This window comes from Vicugna pacos, chromosome 26, assembly GCF_048564905.1.
Source record: "Vicugna pacos chromosome 26, VicPac4, whole genome shotgun sequence".
Lineage (NCBI taxonomy): Eukaryota > Metazoa > Chordata > Mammalia > Artiodactyla > Camelidae > Vicugna > Vicugna pacos.
In genome coordinates this window covers 22,475,547-22,497,298 of record NC_133012.1, presented here as the reverse complement: position 1 = coordinate 22,497,298, position 21,752 = coordinate 22,475,547, and the positions used below count along the sequence as shown (strand labels likewise).

At 36.9% G+C, this 21,752-nt stretch overlaps 1 protein-coding gene across 1 annotated transcript in view; it reads left to right on the top strand.

The window, feature by feature from the left end:
- The first annotated feature begins 8,570 nt into the window (after nucleotides 1–8,570).
- Nucleotides 8,571–21,752, top strand: part of TENM3 (teneurin transmembrane protein 3) — a 1,525,061-nt gene continuing 1,511,879 nt past the window's right edge. The window contains exons 1-2 of the mRNA XM_072950498.1: nucleotides 8,571–8,662; nucleotides 13,446–13,500. The gene's annotated coding sequence lies outside the window, so the exon portion shown is untranslated. The remainder of the gene's footprint in view (nucleotides 8,663–13,445; nucleotides 13,501–21,752) is intronic.

Below are 21,752 nucleotides of genomic sequence, written 5' to 3'. Positions count from 1 at the left end.
AGGGGTATTTAATCTCCAGCTCACGAATCTGTAATTCATTATCTGATGGGAATACAGCTATTGATTTCCATAAGATGAAGACTTCTGGTTTCTCTAATCATGTCCATTAGTTTCCTCCAGACAGATTAATAATTTTTCACAATTGCTAATGGCAATTGTAGGCATTTAATTTTGCTTCTGCCCTTGTGTTTTTGCTACTTGGCAGCATATTTGTGTAGTAGTAGATAAAAAATAATCCTAAGGCAATAAAGCAGTCTTCATTTGTTACAGCACTATGTTTACAAAAGCATCATTATGAGCACTTCAAAGTACTGAACATCTCCACCTATTATTCTTTTAATTAGAAATTTATGTTGGACTTGAAGACAAGTTTGTTACCTAAGGGACTAAAAACTTATTTTAAAAATGAATCACACAGAGAAGATGAACTTCTTTATTTTCCTTCCACTGATAAATCTGAACACTGTAAATATGAACAGTACTTCTTTTGAAGAGAATTGCAGTTATTTTTAAATCCATATATAAATTTTTTATAGACTCTGCAGTAGATTTTTTTTAAACTGTCTCATTCTGTACAATCTACAGTGGTTGTTGAATATGATATGTATTAATTCTTTGGGAACAGCTTAAAACTTTGTTGTATAATTATTTTAGATTAGTTAAATTGACCCTTAGGTCTTTCAATGGCATTTAGTTGCTGGAAGATTGATTAATTATTTTAGAGAAGTTTCTACGGTGGCTTGGGCCTCTGGATAGATTTGTGTACAGATAGAGGATCAATGCTCACAGTGAGAGTATTGATGGCAAAATGATTTTCAGCTCCAGACGTTAGCTCTGATTTAAATGATAATGTCATCCAAGCTAGACTCACCTTTTGGCTACGTAAGCATACATCATTTTTTTTAACTGAGGTATAATAGGCATAATACTACTTTCAGGTGTACAATATGATTCAGTATATTTGTATATACTGTGAAGTGATGACTTCAACGTGTCTCGTTAACATCCTCACCATACAGAGTTACAGATAATTGTTTCTTATGATGCTAACTTTTAACATTAAAATTCTTATGATGAGAAGTTAGAAACTTTCAAATAAGCTATATAGTCTTATTCAATAGTCACAATGATATACTTTGCATCCCCATGATGTATTTATTTTATAAATGGAAACGTGTAACTTTTGATACCCTTCACCTTTTCCTCTGGCTCCACTACACCCCTGCCTTGGGCAACCGCTAATGTGTTCCCTGCATTTATAAGCTCAGTTTTGTTTGTTTAGACTCCACATATAAGTGAGATACGATATTTGTCTTTCTCTACTTGATTTATTTCACTTAGCATAATGACCTCAGGGTCCTTCCATATTAACACAAAGGGCAAGATTTTCTTCTTTTTATGGCTGAATAGTATTCGTGTGTGTGTGTGTGTGTGTGTGTGTGTGTGTGTGTATGCATGCATATCTTATATTTTCTTTATCCATTCATCCATCCATTTATGGACACTTAGATTGTTTCTATGTCTCGGCTGATGTAAATAATGCTGCAGTGACTATAAGGGTGCATGTTTCTTTCTGTGGTAGTACTTTCATTTTCTTTGGATAAATACTCAGACATGGAATTGCTGGATTATATGGTAGTTCTATTTTTAATTTTTTGAGGAACCACCATACTGTTTTCTGTAGTGGCTGCTCCTATTACATTCCCACAAACAATGCACAGGGATTCCCTTTCCTTCACATCCTTGCCATCACTTGTTATTTCTTGTCTTTTTGAAAAGAGCCATCCTCACAGGTGTGAGGTGATATCTCACTGTGGTTTTTATTTGCATTTCCCTGATGAATAGTGATGCTGAACACCTTTTCATGTACCTGTTGCCCATCTTTGCAAAAAGTCTATTCGGAGCTTCTGCCCATTTTTTAATCAGATTTGTTTGGTGTTGGATTATGTGTGTTCTTTATATACTTTCAGTGTTAAACTTCTACCAGATAGGTGATTTATAAATGTCTTTTCCCATTCGGTAGATTGCTTTTTTGTTTTGTAGTTGACTTCCATTGCTGTGCAGAAGCTTTTTTAGTTTCCTGTAGTCCCACATGTTTACTTTTGCTTTTGTTGCCTTTGCTTTTGGTGTCAAATTTAAAAAAAAAAAAATCCCCAAGACCTACATCAAGGAGCTTCCTGCCTATGTTTTCTTCTAGGAGTTTTGTGGTTTCAGGTCTTAGGTTCAAGTCTTTAATCCATTTTGAGTTAATTTGTATGTATGGTTTAGGAAACAGGTCCAGTTTCCTTCTCTTGCCTGTGGCTTTCCACTTTTCCCAACACTATGTCCCTCTCATGATTATAATCAGAGAAACTTGTAAATGTACAAAGAAAGGAGATCCATCAGGGCAATGAGAAGGTGGGAAGAAAGTGCTCTGGGGTTAAATGATGGAGAGGTTGCAGCTCTGTGGGTGGTGAGGGAAGTTTTGACTCTCGGGGAGGGTTGTGTTTAAGCTATGGCTTGATGGATGGTAGATACTTAAAAAATGAGAGTGGACATCAGAAGGGAAAAACATGTGTCATAAAAAGAACATTGTAAACAAAGGTAAAAAAAAAAGTGAGAATATACTTGGTGTGTTCAAAAGTAACACATCATTTGACTAACGTTTATATTAGATTTATTTCAGGGAGACTAATCTGATGCCAACACATATCCTGATCACACTGCTGTCAGTTAGGAGACTTCTAGAAAATACTGCTGAAGGTGTATCTTCAACTGACTGACATATACATTACTCTTAGGGAGAGTTGTAAGGGACGTGTAGCCTTTCCTTAGATAACTGTCAACCCCTCTGCCAGCACAGTTTAACTTCCAGATGTGCACGGGTGAAGTGGGTTAGCTATGTCGTGGGACCTGAATCATCTGTGGCGGGCAACAGCTAAGGCAGTGAGAAGAAATGCATTTACCCAGAGAGACTGCAGAGGGAACACGGCCAAGAAGAAAAGACTCAAGGAACAGGAGACTTAGGTCAGAAAGAAATTCACAAAAGCCAATTAAAGTGAACAAATAGAAGTGCTGGAAGAAAACTTCGCATGTCTGATAAATTTCCAAGGGGAGAGGCCAACGTCCTCCCTGTGTTTGGATTTTCCAACAGTTCATAGCAGTTGCCTCAGAAAATGATTAAACATGCAGGATGATTCTAGCCTAAAATACTGAAAATTTACTGAAATAGCTATTTTAAAAATAAAATGTTAAGTGATAAATATATGTATATTTTTGTAGCCAATGAACTTGGCCAAGAGGACTCCTTACAGAAAGAGACGCATTGTGATAGAGTCGATGGACTGGGGTTTTGGAGCCAGACTTGCATTTGACAGCTGTTTAATATTGTATTGCATTTTGAAATTAGAAAAATAAATCACCCTTCTCAATGACATGTGGAGAGCGCTCATTCAGCATAGATGAACAATTTTTAAGGAGAGTTGCAATAGCATTTTTGTAATATGTCTTTTTTCCTCTGGGAAGGGTGCTCTTCATAACAATCCACAATTACAGTTTTAATCATTATTTGATGAAGACAGAATGCACTTGTGAGGGTCCATTTCATTCTCTAAACATTACAACCACTTGATAACTCATTCAAGCCTCTTCATCTCCCTCTTCCTCCCGTCATGGGTTTTATTTGAACTTCTGTAGAAACTTAAAGCTTTCATAAGTTTCTCAGTTTTTCTCACGTAGTCTTACATGTATCACAGTATCCAGGAATAAATGTGGAGTCATTCATCGGGACTATTCTTTGTTCTATTTTATTTTGCTTTATTGTACTTTGCTTTCTAAGTCTTTAATATAAAAATAACTAACAAATGGAATGTCTGTAAATATACAAATTGAAAAGGGCAAGGGAATGCATTTTTTGCAATACTGCTTTATTAAAAATATGTTTTTGTGTGAACAGCATAAAATGGAAGATTTACTATAACATTTACCTTCTACTTATTTCCACTTTTCAGTGCTAATGGCTTTGCACTATGTGCTTTTTACATTCTTTAAAAGACAAACATTATTCGTATTCATATTCATATTATTTCTCTATTGAGAACTCTAAAGACATTATTTATATTAAAAAGGATTTATGTTTTCTCATTCCATAGAACTGATATTCAGCAGTTATTTTTTCTCCCTCATATGTGTTAATGATAAATAGTAAAGATCGAAGTGTTTAAGTGTTATACATCTTCTTCCGAACTCTGAAGCACAGCTGAATGATACAGTTGATTTTTAAAGTTACAGTTGATTTTTAAAGTTACACATCAGATACAATGCTGTAATATCATCCTTAAAAAGTGTTGCACAGGCTTCAACATTGGAGATCCTGATTATTACTCATCTGGGTTAAAGTTTGCTTTTAGGGCTTCGTGACTGTATTAGGCAGGGTTCTCCAGAGAAACAGGATGTGTGTGTGGCAGGGTGGGGTGTAGAGAGAGAAGGAGGGAGAGAGAGGCAGAGAGAAAAATATTTTAAGGAATTGGCCCCAGTGGTTGTTGCGGCTTAGAAAATCCAAAACCTGCAGGTTGGGCCATCAGGCTGGAGACCCACAGAAGAGCTGCAGAGTGATTCCAGCAGCCATCTGCTGGCAGAATTTCTCCTTGGTCAGGGAAGGTCAGCCTTCATTTTGTCAAGGCCCTCTACTAACCGGAAGAGACCCATTCACATCGTGAAGGGTAACCTGCGTTATCAAAGTCTACTGATGTCAATGTCAGTGTCCTTCCAAAAACGCAGAAACATCTAAGATAATGTTTGACCAAATATCTGAGCACCATGGCCCAACTACATAAATTTCGACATCACAGTGACCATCTCATGCATTTTGTCTCTTCTTTAGCATGCTTACATTCTATTTCTATGACTTTTGCTTTTTTCTACTTTCCCAGATATTTGCAGTATTTTTTTTTTACACCTTGCAGGATTATAAAGGTCATTGCTGCTGATAATCACTACCATTGAAAATTACTATCACAATGATTAATTACAATGACCACTGCTACTATTGGGAACCAATTGCTAAACACCTTCTATGTGGTTGGCAGTGAGACATGACTTTTATTGACTACTCTATGGCTAATGTTTACAACAAAAGGGAGATTGTTGTAAGTATTCATTTTGCAATTGAGGGACCTGATACTCAGTAGGCTTAGTGAACCTGTCCAAGGCCTTACAGTAATGAAGTGGCCCAGCCTGGACTGGGTCTTGTGACTCTCCGCCTTCCCCTACGCTGCCCTGACCAACGTAACTTTTGTCTTACACAGTCTGTCATAGTCATTCAGCTACTAAGACTTCACGGTGACAAGAGGGATTTTAAATGAAAGGAAGGGCCATTCAATAAGATATAAACAGATTTTATAACTACAGGCCCCTTTATCATAGATTACTATGAGAGTTTATGTAATAATTTTAATAATTCTTTGAGTTTTTATAGCAGCCCTTTTCCTTGGATTATATTTTTAGTGTTACCCTACTAGAGAGAAGAAAATTGAATATATTCATAATTTTCTTTTCCTTCTGTCACCGATGTCTCACCTTCCGTGAACTGATTAGAGATGACGTTGGAGAGATTGAGATTTGAATTATTTGGTAGCCAGCATCAAGACCGAAGCTGAGGAATTCGGAGTTGGTTTTGTTGGAAACAGATAATTCTGCAGATTCAAAGGCAGGAGCCTGCCACAGCCAAATGAACCAGGAATCCTCTATTACTGCCTCATCTTCCTGAGACAGTCTCTTAAGACTTGTTACATTATGATCCACCAAGAGGTCTCAGCAGTGTTTTATGTCACGGTGTTTATATCCAAACGTCATTCCTCTATCGTGGTGCGTATTCCACTGGCTACGAGAGTGGTATCCTTCCCTAACAGCTGTACTGGTTTTGGAAAATGGTGTTACCTTTTGAAAACACAATTTAGTAAACCCTTAATAGCATGTCAGTCCTACTGGCAGTGCAGAGGAGGAGCAGCACGCAGAACTGTGTCTTGCCTGTGGTCAGAACAGTGCCCCTGGCTGACGTAAAGCCGTCTTTGCATTCTGGGATTCCACAACCTCAGACACTCTGAGCATGGAGTGGAGTCATTGGATGCTGACATGACACTGTCTTTAATTCTGACACACTCTTGTTACTGTGGAGTGGAGTCATTGGATGCTAACATGACACTGTCTTTAATTCTGACACACTCTTGTTACTGTGTTTGTATTTAACTTTTGTTTACAATTCTACAGGATCTTAGAGGGTTCACAAATGCTCTTATGTCTTTCACAGGATAATTCACATTTTCCTGAATTTCATATAACACTGAGTTTTGGTTTTCTGTTTTGTTTTGTACAGTCAAACCTGTTTGGGTTGGGAGAAGCATTCACTTGATTTTGGTAAGATCATCATAATCCATCAGGTTATATCCCAAATCAGAGTGAATGTAGTTTTCATTAGGAGCGTTCTTATTTTAAAATATAAATCCTTTATTTGATACATTTTTCAAAATTCAAAAGAAGATATGCCTCCAGGTAAAGCAGTCTAAGGGTAGAAGTAGTCTTCATTTAAAATAAAAGAACCTCTATTTAAAATAAAAGAATTTCTTAGTGTCTTTGTTCTTCTTCTTGGCTGGACACTTTCCCGTGTGATTTTGCATGAAAGTTAGACAAGAGCTGGTCCTCTCAGATCTGAATCCAACTCCTCACGATCAAAAATAGTCACTTATCAGCTGTCCTCTCTTTTACTTAAATAGCAAGATGCTTATTACAAATACTATTCTGCTTTTTGATATCATTTGTAAATGGTGTATAATGGAAAACTCTGAATTTTCCTATATAAGTACTAATTACCATTCCCTATTGTTCTTGTATAGTTGAAATACATCCACCTAAGAATTCATATGATACAAAACAAAATAATCCCAAAATGTAACAAGATAAAACACAAAACCATTTATCAGCCCTGAAAAAAAAATTTTAAATGGAGAAAAAAAATCTGTTCAGTTGTTAAGTACACTTTACAGATTTGACAACTGCATTGTCATTTGATATATAGCATTTTTGTTCATGCGTGCTTTCTGTCTGTTGGATAGGAATCACGTCCTGTTTATTTCTGTGTGTTAACGACTCAGCATAGGGCAGGCATTCAATACATGTGGTAGAGATTAGGAAAGAAGGTAAGAAAGAAAAAGATTGGAGGGGTGAAGGAAATGAGACAGGGATGCTAACTAAATAAACACTACTTACACTTTGTGAAACACTTTTACTTTACCTGTGTCATTTTCATCAGGAGAAGGTCTGTTCTCTGAGGTTTCAACTCGTACCAATAATGATGCTAAGGCCCAAATTATGTCCTTTTAGATGAAAAAAAGGAACCAACTAAATTTTTTTAACATTTTTTATTGATTTATAATCATTTTACAATGTGTCAAATACTAAATTTTATATATACAAACACACACACACACTTATATACATACATATAATCTCTCAAAAAGTGCTGGAAGCTTTTTAAGTGTGAAAGATTTGTAAGAATTTGTAGGGAAGTAAAATTTGCCACCTCAAAATGTCTCTTTAGCGTGTGGATTATTATGAGCTGAGGACAATCAAGGCCCAAATGACTCAGGAATAAACTTTGACCCTCCCCCTAACTGCCTAAGCACCTGTTGCAGGGAGGGAGTCATCGCCATAGTTGACTACAGTATGAACTAGGTGTGGAGAAAGGAAGGAACTTAGAAAAGTCTGTTTGTTAAAATTCCTCTCTGTATCCCACCATCTCTGCGTGGCCCAGCAAACATGTTTACCAAACATATGCTTTTTTGTCTTGTCAGCTGCCTTCCTCCCCTCTGAGGTCCCAAACTGTCCCCCTCGACATCCTCCTTTGTCTTTAGCTGAAGATGGCTTTTAAGATGAGGTTTTCAGCCATTCTGGCTAGTTTCTCAGTTTCCCTGGGTCTCGCCTCCGTATGCGTGTTGTTAAGCTTTTGTGTGACTTTCTCCTGTTAATCAGCCTCATGTCAGTTTAATTCTTAGACCAGCCAGAAGAACCTGAAGTGTAGTGGAAAATTTATTCCTCCCCGACAAGTTAAAACAAAGAAGCCCAGAAAGGGATGTTAAACCGACTTAATAGTGTATCAGAATATTAACAAAATTTATAAGTGACAGTGTAAAATGGCAAAAGTAGTACATGAAAGGGGAAAAGATGTGAGAAGTGACCGCTGTTAGGAAACCAGATCCCTTTGCCTGACGGACAGAAGCCTGGCACTTCAGTGCCCAGATTTAGCCCAGAGTTTATCCGCAAGGCAGCTAAGCCAGGAGTTAGAACAAGTGTTGGTTCCATCTCCGCGAAGGCAAGGAGTTTGGGACATTTATGGGATAAACAGGCCGTTGGAGGAGCGGGGAGGGAGATAGGAAGCGGGAAAAGACGGAGCATAGGCATTCTGCGCAGGCGCACCTGGGTCCTGGGTGTCTGTATATTCAAAAGGAAGGCACGCTGCTGGGACCTGTGGGTGGAGTCTGCAGCCTGACGTCATCAGGAGGTCAAATGGAGTTTGCGCAGGCCCAGTTTTAGGGTCCGCCCTCCCATCTGGTTTCAGCCGGTTCGCGCTGGGCAGAAGCGGTTGCGAGTTCGTGGTAAAACAGCGAACAGGCGGCGTGACGCTGGGAAGGTATGCGAATAAAGAGAGAAAAAAAGAAAGAAAGAAAACGCAAACCTAAACTGAGCTTTGTCAGGGAAGGCAGCTACAAGCGAAGGGGGCTGAACAGGCTGCTCCCTTGCCTGTGGGGCTGCAGGACGAGCTCCAGTCTGTTAGCCGCTTCCCTCAGCTCTGTCCGGCGCGGTGTCGGAGCCATGCGTTCTCCTCAGCCTCAGCCGCCCGGCAGGCCTGCCGGCTCGGGGGCCTCTGTGTGCGGCCTGCGCCTTCCAGGTGCCGCTCGGACCCCCCTGTGCAAGACACGCTGGTGGCACTGGGGCGTCGACGTTCCTGTCCCGCCTACTGGAGAGAGGGAAGCAGTGATTCACCTCTCCTGAGACCCTCAGATCACGCCCTCCTGGAAGCCGGAGGCCAACTCTCCTTGCAGGTGTTCTTACCCCCTTCTGTCCTCTAAGCCAGTTTAATGGACCTGTAGACAAATCGCACTTGTCTTCTCCCTTTCTTTCCAAGCTTCCCCCAAAGCAGCACGTCTCAACTGTATCGCGGTTGTCGTTTTGGACCAGATCATTCTCTGTGTGTATGTGGAGGGGAGTGGGGGGCTGTCCTGTGCAGTATGTTTGTCAGCATCTCTGACCTCTACCCACCTGCTCACAGTAGCAACACCCTCCCGCCCCCAAGTTGTGACAACTACCAATGTGACCAGCCATTGCCTAGTGTCCCCTGTGGGGTGCCCCTGATTGAGAACCACTGCCCTAATTAAAGATGGTGCTTTTATTTCCTCACTTTATCCAATAATACACTTTGATTTATTTTTCCTTGTACTCACTGGGCTCCCCCGATTCATTTTTAATCTCTCACTGGTACCACTTACACACACAAAAGGAAAATGCAGGGGTAGTTTAATTTTTCATTCTGAAACCAACTGATCCCAGGGCAGTTGGCCCAATGACCTTGGCCTCATTAGCATAAAAAGATTTCACAGGACTTTTTAAGCTGTTACTATTACACACAACAAAAAAAGATTAATAAACAATCCAGTAGTAAAAAAAAAAATAGAACAAGTGATCAAAATGTAATTACGAGGTATTAAAAATATAGTTGAAAATAATAGAAGGTATGTTAACTATTTTACTGAAATCATATGGGAAAATTTTGGTTAGAAACATTGACTTTTTTTTTTACCTTTATTGTATCAACCCCATGGTTATTTCCAGCAAACCTTACCTCTGAAAATTACTCTACAAAGAAAATGTGTCAGAATATGAATTTTGTTTCCATAATGGGATATTGTAAAGAATGAACATAAATGATTAAGTTCCTAATCCATTCTGCAGCCCCAGTGGTGCGAGGAGGGCCTGCATGGTGTATCCACGTGCCTGCCGTCAATTTTAAGCACCCAGGTTTGACGATGAAGAAGTTAATGTGGTTTTCAGGAGTGCCTACCTTATCCTCAGGGAGTAGCTCATATTGGAGAACCTGGTCATTACGGATTATTTTGTAGCATCAGTCGTGCTATGAGATGGCAAGGGTTTATAAGACAAATACTACGGATCAATCTTCAGAGGCCAGCACCGCATGCAGGCGAAAATCCTCATTGGCAGAACAAAACTGAAAGCCCTTAATGAATTCTGTTACCGTGGCAGCATATTGTCAAATCATGCACTAATAGCAAAAGTGCTAGAAAACCATACCAAGAAGCCAGCATGTCTTTTGGCAAGCTGGAGACCAGGGTCTGGCGCTGTGCTTCCAAGCATTCTAAAGAGAATTTACATGAGAGTGAGCCAGAATCCTTGTGCGAACTCTCCCGGCCATCAGATGTGAATCTTAAGAGCAGAAACATGAACGTGAGGGTCATTTCCACTCCCCGCCTCACCCCCCGGGAGGGTGTAATTAGATATTAGTTTAAAAACAAAGAGCATCCCAAAATAGTATCTGGGACCATGGTCACCTTTTAGGAAACAGAACCCTACTTGGCCTCTGAGTCCATTCTTAAACTTAGTGTTATCAACCTCTGTAATTTAAGATTGAATCATGTGGGTCATGTGGTAAATCACCTGAAATGTCAGAGAATCAAATTTAAATGTATGTATGTGTGTGTGTGTGTGTATGTATATATGACGTTTGAAAGCATGAAGATACACAAGTTGTAAGTGCCATTGATAATGTAGTATTTCTTTTCTTTTCAGTACCTTTGTTTTAAGGCTTTGTTTGCCATCCGGTTTCTCACAACTTTGGCAGGTGCATTGCAAACTTACCTGAAACATTGTCTTTTTCTCTGTTTCCTTTATTCTTACCCAAATCCTGTGCTTTTTTTTTTATCTTGTGTTTCCCTTTACTTTCCTTGAAAACTCAAAAGCTTCCCATGTCTCTTCATCCACTGTTTTTTGAAATAAAAGGAAGGAATACAGAAATGAAGAAGTGGACTTCAGACTTTGTTCCCTGGAAACCTAGAGGTTTCACAGAGGTGGCTTCTGAGCTGCAGGGGGGGCGGGAACTCTGGGGCTCCCATTCCTACTTGCAGGGCAGCAGTTTACAAAGGGTATATCATTTAAAGAAAGCTTCCCACAACACAGATTTCTTAACAATGATAGCACTCCCAGTAGTGTCCGGGAGAGTAGATCCAGATAGGGCATTTCACAGGAGGAAAGTAATCATACTGAAAAACAGGCACAAGGATGCTGCAGAAATTCACTGTGGGTAGTCTATCTCATGATTACTCTTTCTTCAAGCATCTTAAGTGCAGTCTGTGTCTAACAATCATGAGCTATGCATTTCCTCCCACTTAATAGTAGCCTCTACTCTCCAAATACTTCTAGCAAGGTTTAATATCTTCTTCCATCTCAACAGGAGCAAAGCATGTGTTGGTACTGGAGTATTTCTGTTGAGTAGGATGTTTAAAAAAAAATAGTATGAAAGGGGTAAGGATGTATCTATGTAATAAAACAAGGGAACTAAGATTTGTCTCAAATGATGTCTCTGTTGTTCCAAAGAAAGATTATGGAGCTCAATAATTTCTATAGCTAGAAAATTTTTATAGAAAGGTTATTTTCAAACATAAAAGTATTTAGTTAGATTTAGCCTTATTATTATGCAAAATAAAAATTATGCTTTATTGTAATAAGATGTACAGTTAATCTTGTACTAAAAAATTTTGTCAATACATTTAAAATATGTTTTTCATACAGTAATAAAAATAGGGTTTTGAATTTATAGGACATGGTATCAAAATACTAACCTTTCTTAGCAAAAACATTAAAGAGCAGGAGTTTGTAGATTATTAATTATTTGTATTGAAGTTCTCTAAGTTTAGCCTCAAAACTTTTGTTAACTGTTAGCTTTTTGAAGAAAAGGTTTGATAGAAAATAGTTTATTATGTATCTTGGTATCTTTCTTGAACAAATAACTCTTACTACCCTAAAATCTTGTTTTTTTTTTTATTTTTGCCTTTGTAATGAGGGACTATTTTTTGCTTATTGTAGTAAATTTAATAGATTTTTTATTTAGAAAAAACAGTTTTCTCCAAATCCAAGTTTTTTTGTTTTTGTTTTTGTTTTTGTTTTTTTATCTCAGCATAGTGGAGAAATATGTAAAGAACATTTTAGGTTACACTATGTCAGCAGATTTTGATTAACTAGAAAATAAGAAACTTATTAAATAAAATAGCATTTTTAATTTTGTATTAAATATTACCTCTTCTACTGTATAAAGAAGGACATATTTTGGCAACATACAGCTTTTAAAACTAACATTGGGCATATTACGTGAAAGAGACTTTGAAAGCTGCCTTGTGTTACTAGCAATAGCTAGAAAAGAAAAATAAAATGGATAAACAGCTAAAATGGAAATGCGTAACTATAATGCGGTGATGCTTAAGTCCATTTAAGTTTCAATGTAGAGTACGTTTTTCAATATTTTCAGAGAAATAAAAATGTTAGAAGATTAAAATTTGTTTCTTAAAAAAGTATTTTTTTAAAATAATGTATTTTCAGATGATTTTATTTGTGATTATGTATGTCTAATTCAAACCATGATATATTTCTTTCTATGTTTGGTAACATCTAACCATAAAAAGTAAAATTAGCATTTAAGGAAGAAATCAAGACTTCTCCAATAATACTTGCCCCAGTGAGCTGAGTAATTTTTGTAAATTGGTCTTTTGACCTGAGTGACTTAGATAATTACTTACGTTCTCTTTCAGGCTGCATATTCACATGCTGCTCAACATCAAGCATATGATAAATGATTTTTTTCAGTAAACTGATCAAATATTGAGTGAAATAGTATTTTGCCTTTATGCCATCCCCAATTGTTCACAATAGTGTCTTTCTAATTTGGTTAGATCTTTTCCTATTGTTTTTGAATTTATTTGAAGGATTAAGAAAGATTTGTTCAAAGAGGATTCTGAATAAACATTAAAACATAAGTCTCTAATCAGCCTGTAACTCAGACTATTCTTCATGCACTCATCATAAACTAATCATCAGATTATCTGTTAACAATCAGAGGAGGGAGGGTGGTGCAGGAAATGAATGCATTCCTTACTCCAGCTAGGATTTTTTTTTTCTTTAATTGAAATTTTCTATTCCTTTTTCAGTAATGTTTTTAACTTATGGTGTACATTGAAAAGTAATTTCCATTTGCCTTTTGTAAGCTTTTAATTCATGAAAATAAACTAAAAGCAAGAGGTTATAGTTACAGTTTCTTATTTATGAACATAAAACAATCTTACTAGCTATTGCAATTTAGACTTTATTGTATTTTAAATTAACATATCCTTGTTTTTGTGACTTTTTAACAGGCGATAACTTCAAGTGCATATGGTGGATATAGATTTCTGCTGCAAGGAAATAACAGTAAGTGCTTTTGTATATGCAATAACTTTTAAAAAACTACAACATTTTAATATTTGGAAACCCATTATGCTTAAATGCATGAAGAAAGTTAATATGATGATTTAAATTTACCCTATCATTTTATAATTTTGATAAATTGCATTCACTCTAATGATATTTTCCATAGAATTTTACTAGATTAATGCCGAGTCATTTAATAATGAGGAAAAATAGACCCACAGCCAAATCTTCCTGTTTTGTCTAGTGCAGTTATATCAGTCTTGCTATGTGAATTTCACTTACGCATTTATGACGTTGATTCTCTCTTTGATTAGTTGATTTACAGAGAGTCTGTTTTCTGTGGGCAATTCTTTGACAACTGGTTTTCAAATTTTTGATTGTGAGACATTGACTTTGCATTAATAACTTCTTTCACAGCATCTCAAATTCAAATGCATTTTAAATTGTTTTTATGCACATGTGAATCATTAACTCTGGTATTCATCTCACAAAAGGTAAGAGGAGGGCCTCTTTCTCCCAGTGGAACTTAAATAGTAGAATGACATGGGGCAACTTCTCAGTTCATCTACAGTGTTTTTCATATTCCAGTGGTTTAAATCTGTGCGTTTTATTTCAGGTGTGCATATAAGTAACTTTTATTTTACATGCCAGCCTGGGTTATCTTGTGCTTGCCTTTACATTAATGTAATTACTTGGAAATTAAATCTATTCCAAATTGAATAGGGAAATATCAGCTTGCTGCAGGCTCTGTGTTCATCCAGAAATTAAGGTAATTTAAGACAGGAAGTTTTAAATGGAAACTATTTGTAAGGAGAGAATGTAACTTGCTACCGGAGGTATCTGTCTTGTGGAAACTTCTAGAGGGACAAAAATGCTCTCCAAATTCTGAATTCTTAATTTTCTAAATAGTTCACATCCTAGTATCCTGTCTACTCAGATTTCTAGTGTGTTGTGCAACCCGGGCTATGTCTTGGCTTCTGTTCCTTTCTGGTACCATTTCCTGGGTATCTCCCTGACTCCACCTCTGAGCTGCTTGGCAATACGTCTGTCCAGTGATCTTCCGTTTGACATAGCCTCTTCAGGCAATGACAGGTCTTCCTTAAGTAAAGTACATTAAGTGTTGTTTCATAGAGTAGATAATGACTATACTTATAAAATGCCTGGAAGGCTCATTCAGAAATATGCTGTATTATAAAAGAAATCATCTTCTGTCTTGGAAATTCCAGTGTCACTCGTTTATTAATATAGTTGCACATAAAAGCTTTGGTGCATAAACCATATTGCTAAGTAGAAAGTGTTAGCTGGTAGTAGCTTTGCAACAAACTAAAAATGATATAAAATAATCAGTAAAATAACTCAAATGATTTCTCTATATTCCTCTGGATAAAGAAGAAGAGAAAGAACAGAGAAAATGGCTTCATGAATTAGAAGTACAAGGATGTTCATTTTCTTATAACTAAGTGGAAGTCATCAGGAGCAGGATTGCTTATTTCACAAATAATGGTATAGCCCATTTAGCTTAACAACTCTTTTCCTTAGAGGTCTTTCTAGTATTTTTTATCTTCAGATTATGATTGTATGCTTTGTAGGAACAGTCAAATGTGTGTATTTATACACACATTTATATGATGTACATGTATATACACATATCAGCAAAATTATATTTTGTTAGGGTTCCCAAACAGGAAGCTTTGAATACACATACAGAATTTTATTTATCTTTGAATCATTGTTACTTTTATTTTATCCCTATATCTTGAGTCTCAATCTGTTCTTAATCTCTTATTTATCTATATATTTAACCCATTTTGGATAGCTAGGTGTGTGGTCTCAGACTCTGGGGAGAGAGGGAGGAAAGATCAGATCCCTGTCTTTTAGTTGCCAACAGGATGGACGGAGAAAATACAAACATTTAGCAACAGTTTCAGTTCATTGTGGTGGGAGTTGTGATAGAAATCAGGATATAATGATTCAGAAGTGGAGAGGTGAGTACCCTGGTCATCCTAGAGGGCCAAAGCAGCGTTTTCTGGAGATGCTAGTTCTTGGACCACAGTAACTGTGCGTAACCAAAGTGGTGGTGTTGGGGGGTGTGTGTGTGTGTGTGTGTGTGTATACTTTCCAGAGTGAGGGTACCGGGGCCAAGTGGCCAGGATTAGGAAGAGGAGGCTGTAGGACTCACTCCAGGCTCTGTGTGAAGGGAAGGCTGTATATGCAGTGTGTAGCAAGATCAGGGTGACTTGTGAACATACCTGCTTAGGGAGCACAGAATAAAAGTTGTGGCATGACAGGAAATGAGAGAACCAGACCATAAAATTACCTCTGCGACTGTGCTGAGGAGTTTGCATTTTGTCTCATTTTTCCCCAGAAAACAAAAGGGGGCCCTAGTGGATTTTATAACAGTCGGGAACATTGGAGTTGCATTTTGGAAATAACAATAGAGGAGTGATTTTGAAGAAGGATTAGGGGAGATGGAGAAAGAGCAGCAGAAATGGAGATGGGAAAATCATTAGGAAACTATTAGTAGTTCCAAGAAGCAAGTGATGACAAACTTATCAAAGGAAGTGGTTTTGAGGATAGAGAGAGCATAGCCTTGAAAAACTCTTGCTTTGAACAGTGGGGATCAGATGGTGTACTTCAGGTTATCTGTCCCTTTTGAAGGGTGCCTACAGGATAATTATTGATTGGAAGACTCATGACAGTATGAGTGGGTTGAGGGAGAAGAGAAGCTAATTTTAAAATAAACTGTTGTAAGAGCAGAAAAAAGATCAGATTCAATTTAAGGTACTAAACTCTCCCTCATTCCCTCGGAGGTACCTGGAGTCTTTATTGAGCCCAGTTCAGAATCCAGGTAAAACCAGTTGTCTGTAATGGTTACGGCCATTTGTTGTATTTTCCATGTACTGTCAAGGACAGTAGCCATTAGCCTCGTGTGACTATTAAAATGAATTAAAATCACAAATTTATTTCCTCACTTGTACTCCTCATATTTCACCTGCTTGATAGCCAAATGTGGTGAGCAGCTACCCTCCTGGACAGCACAGATATCACAGAAAATCATACTGAGCAATACAGTTGTAGATTTTCAGTGCGCTCATAAAAGGATGTGGAGTTTTGAATCACAGAAGTAAATATATAACTAAATGTATGGTAAATGTCTACCTTTCTAAAACTCTTAGAAGAGGCTTAATTATATGCTTATTCCATAATCAGTTAGGTTGGTGAATAACATCTGATTTTAATGGGATGAGAAAATTTTACATCCTTTCATTTATAATTTGATGATTTTCCTTCTCCATCAGTGAGGGCATAACCAAAAGCTACCTGGCTCTTACAGAACTGATGAAAAAGCCCCTGGTGACAAATCAAAGGAGGCATTGTAAAACAAGACAAGTTTCTCAACATATTTTCTTAATGCCTTTTCAGAATCACAGTTTCCATTTTTAAATTCATCAATAAGACTCACTGACATTAGTTCTCACAGAAAGATGTAACATTTGGAATAACAGAATCTTATTAGAGTGCAATATCCAGAGCTTAGTATGTAAAATATAGTTCACTACCCCCGAACCCTTAAAATACATGAGTCAGGAAAACCTAAAATACCAGCCTTTAATAATGGTGTTGCCAAATGGTGGAATATCTTTTTTCTGAGGGAAATATACTTTGCTCTTACCGAGAAAAATAAAGTTGGTCCCTGTTCTAATTGCATCCAACCTGAGTTCATTACATGTGGTCTGTAGGTTAAAGGATGCTTTGTACCTGGTGGCTGGTTCATTATAAACAGATTTTTGATCTTCTTTTACCTTTATTTGAAAATGAGATGTTCAGAGGGAAAATCAGTTGAAAGTATGTAGAAAAGGAAGCAGTGAATAGCTGAGTTAATCTGTAACCTCAGCCCTGGACTATTTTTTTTTTTTTACAGAACCCTCCCATCATATTATTTACTGACTATGAGCTATTTTCATTGGGTTATTTGTCTAACACTGTAAACTTATACATATATACACACACGCACATATATATATATACAAGTTATCACTATAAACTATTTTGTTTATATATGTATGTGTTTTATATATATTTTTTCCTGTGTCTATGTATACATTTATAATTAAATCATCCTTTGAACAAACAAGTCCATATTTCTCTCTCTCCTAATTGAAGAAAAGTTTGTCAGTATTTCTGACTAATTCAACTTTGACATTTCAAAATGAATTCCAATTCCCCTCTGTCAAAAATAGCTTCATGGTTGGTCTCCTTGACTACGCATTTTTCTTCTTTCTATGCGGATTAATCCAAGGCATTGTTTTCATCTTATCACTTCTTTTTGCTGGCAGTCCTTTAGGAAGCGCATTGGACCTATATTCTTTAGCCCAGCATTCCAAGTCCTTGCAGCCCATCCTGGTCTACAGCAGCCTACGCCAGTCCCTTAAATTAAGTGACTATTCGCCCCTCTTCCTGTTCTTCTCCACTAGGTAAGGGCATGTGTCCTCCAACTGCCTCCCCTCCGTTGTCGTCTTTTTCTCTGTCTCAGAACCTTTGCCTTCTTGTCTCCTTTATCCAGATAGCCTTCGTCTCTATTGGCTTAAATTCTATCCAGTATTCCTTACTTTTCATGGAGTTTATTAATTTGATACATCTCTGTGGTCCCTTGTGACCACTTTTGAAGTGAAATTAATAATAAAGACTTATTTAAGTCTATTAGTCATGTCCTCTTGGCTGGCGTAAGGGCCATTGCCTTGTAATAAACTTACGAGGTTCTGTTGGCAAAGGTGTATTCTTAAGTATTTGTTGACTGAGAATTCAAAGAACAGGTAGCTTAAACTAGCCTTTCTTGGTCAGCTAGCTGATTCATACCAAACTTAGATGCTCTGTGAATAGAATTAGCAAAATATTATTGTCCTTTTTATTGTGCTCAAGAATGCTGGGACAATGGATTTTCTTCTTTAAATCTCGAAAGGGCCCTGAGGTCCATAAATATTGATACTCCGTATGTCTAAAGATCAGCCATTTTCTGAAATAACAGTAATGTGTTCATTCAGTTACCTCTGAAGAGAATATGGATTTTGATCTACCTGCCTGTAAATATTAAATTATCTGAAATAACTAATGTGGTTATTTCTGTGTTAGTTTTTACTAAATGTTTCATTCAGTGAAAATGAAAAACAAGGTATTTTATCAGCAAACCAGAAATTGACACAACATTGTAAACCGACTGTATGTCAATGAAAAAAAAAAAAAAGCAAAAAGGCTTCATAAATGTTTACTAGGCCATGTACACACAATGGGACACCAAGAAGAATTTTAACAGATTTTGCTAAGTTCCTTGCTGTCTACTCACCTAGTTCATGCTATAGGTATCTGTGGTGATGCTCGCTTCCTGGAACAGGTTCCCTGTCTACATGATTTAGGGGAGAGCTCAAAGATTCTTCCTGAGTCTTATGGGCCTTGGTTGTTTTCAGTTCAAAATAATCCACATGCCAAAAAGATATTTTGGATTGGCTTCCTCTGTGGTGGGCTGCACCCATGTAAGTCATGGAAGTGAACAGAATTATTGGCTAGGATAAGGCAGAACCTGTGTCTCAGTAGGCTGGACTAGGAAGGTGTCTAGTAAGATGGTGATAAATTGAGAGATCAAAAACAAAGCTGGCTTGGAAGTTGGTCACTGGTTAAAAACAGGAAATTCTAAATAGGACCAGTGGAAGGAAAGATGGGGTCCGCCAATGGAGTGGAAACCAAAGTAGGCAGAGCAGTTGCTCTGGGACTGGGGAGGAGTCTGTCTTCCAGGCATTTTATGGCCATCCTGCCTTGAGAAAGGTTGGCTTTGCCTTTTGGCTGTATCCTTGATAGTTTTCTCCATTTTTATGAGTGGTGTCATGTGATTGTCCAGGCTGACAGCATAAATCAGCCTTATTCCTTATATTTGTAAGAAAATTTTACCTTTTAATGAGTACCACCTATTTGAAGAGAAAAACAAAATACCGCAAAACAACTGTATTCATAGAGATCCATTTCTTTATATTTAAAACAGACAAAACAAAAGATTAGTAGATGATTCTAGACAATCAGAAAGCTTGATCTCATCCATTTGTCTCTCCCTCTGCTCTTCACTCTCCTAAAACTCTTTGTGAATTATGCTTTGGTGTGAAATGATTGTTCCATATGTATTTGTAAAGAAAAATTCAATAAAACTACATGTAATATTGATTACATAGATACTTAAGAACAGAGGATTGGAGTCAGCCATATCTGGCTTTAAAGCTAATTAGTCTCTACTAATTTCTATGTATGCAAATTTAGAAACGTTGAGTTAGCCCTTTGATCCTCATTTCACCTTCTGATTAACAATAATTCTGATTAATAATAATAATTTAAATTAATTCAGTTTTGAGGAATATTTTGGTTGCTTTAAATTCTTTGTAAGTGCCAGTTAGGATTTGGAGTATAGATTATCCCTTACCTAAAGTAAAGTATAGAATATTGATTTTAAAAAAAACCAAAACTAGCATTATTATTTGTAACTGGTTGGAAAAATTGATTACAAAATATTTTCTTCAGTATACTGATTGACTGAGGACTCATTCTTGGATTAGCTGTCTTGATGTGTCCTTATTATATCCTGGGGAAGTATAGAATTCAAAATCTGCAAAAAAATATATATATATATATATAACTTCTGAAGCATTTATTCACCCAATTTAAAGAAACATTTCCTTCATTAAAATTTCTACACCTTTAATCTGTTTCTCATTCTTTTATAGCATAAACTATGTTTATCACTACTAAAGTCCAAAATTTCTACCATGAATAATGTAGTCTGAGCATAGTCAGCATTATTTTGTTCATCTGGTTGTTAGGGTGCTGTTTGGAAGTGAAATGAGCACAAGTAATAATGATACAACTTGATACCAATCAGCGTGTTGGAGCATGTTAATGTAGCTATGAGTAGTGAGTCGAGTCTAGGGCTTAAAAAACTCGCATTGCTAGATCTTATACAAATTTATATACTTTATACTGCTCTTATTTCTAAATATGAGAAAATGGAATAATGCCGATGTAATTTGAGTATATTTTCCTACTTTACGTTAGAATTACATTGTCTCTAACATACTGCATGGAAATCAAGGATTCATTATTGTATCATATTTTAAGTGTATTTAGAAAACTTTATCCTTCAAAGGATGTTTCATACTATGATTTGTGAAATAAAGGCTTGAGAATTTCAAATGTCCTTTTTAAAGTTTTGCTTCATTGATTTTTTTTAATTGTCCAGATAGAATTCCGTAACTCAGGGCATACTGGTATTAAATAAATTATTGGAATATTATGATTTTAAATGATAAATTAAATGGAAAAATAGAAAGAAAAATAATATGTGAAGGCATTTTTCCCAGAAAAACCCTGTATTTGTGGCTTAGGAAGTCAAATTACTTCTAGTTCTGGAAAAGTAAAATCTTTGTAACTAATGATTTCTTCTCTACAGTTACCATGTTATTATTTGCCTCCTCTTGGAGAAGGGCGTACTAGAGAGTTGGTGCACTAATCTGTCCTAATTTTTTTTCAGCTCAGTAAATATTACTCTCTTTATTTTCCTGTGTTCACTAATTCTTAACACCTTACAATCCGTTAGTCATTGTGAACTGAGTATCAATATGCAAAGGAATACTTTCAAATTAGTAATTTTCAAAGACTACATTTTAGGCAAGGATTACTGCTTCTCAGGTAGGATGTTGGATTGCTTGAAAGACCCCTTACCACACAGCGGACACTAGCTTCTCAGTCCTTACCTGGAATCTTATGACCACTCCATCATCCAAATGGCTGGGTCCACTGTCATGCTCTCCATTTAGTCATGATTACTTTGTTCTTTTGTTTTTAATCTCATTAGGATGATCTCTGCACTGACTCTTCTGCTTCCTTGCACTTTGTCAGCTATGTCCTTCACTTAGGTTTCTCTTTTACTTCTAGTCATTACCCGTGATTTCAGTAGAACTGTGTTTCCTGATCTTGCATACACATCCACCCTGTCCTCAGGATCATGGTCAGATCCTCCATATACGCCTCAGCTACGGACCCATCCATCCTCTCAAGACATCTCTAGTTTGATCATCCGTTTCCTTTGGTGTTCATCCTCTACTTCTCTAGTGGATTCTTCCTGATAGATTTTGAAATAAACCGTTTAAAAATTATTTAAATACTTTAAAAAAACAATGGAAATCCTTGTTCAGTCTCTCATCACCCTCCAGCTAACT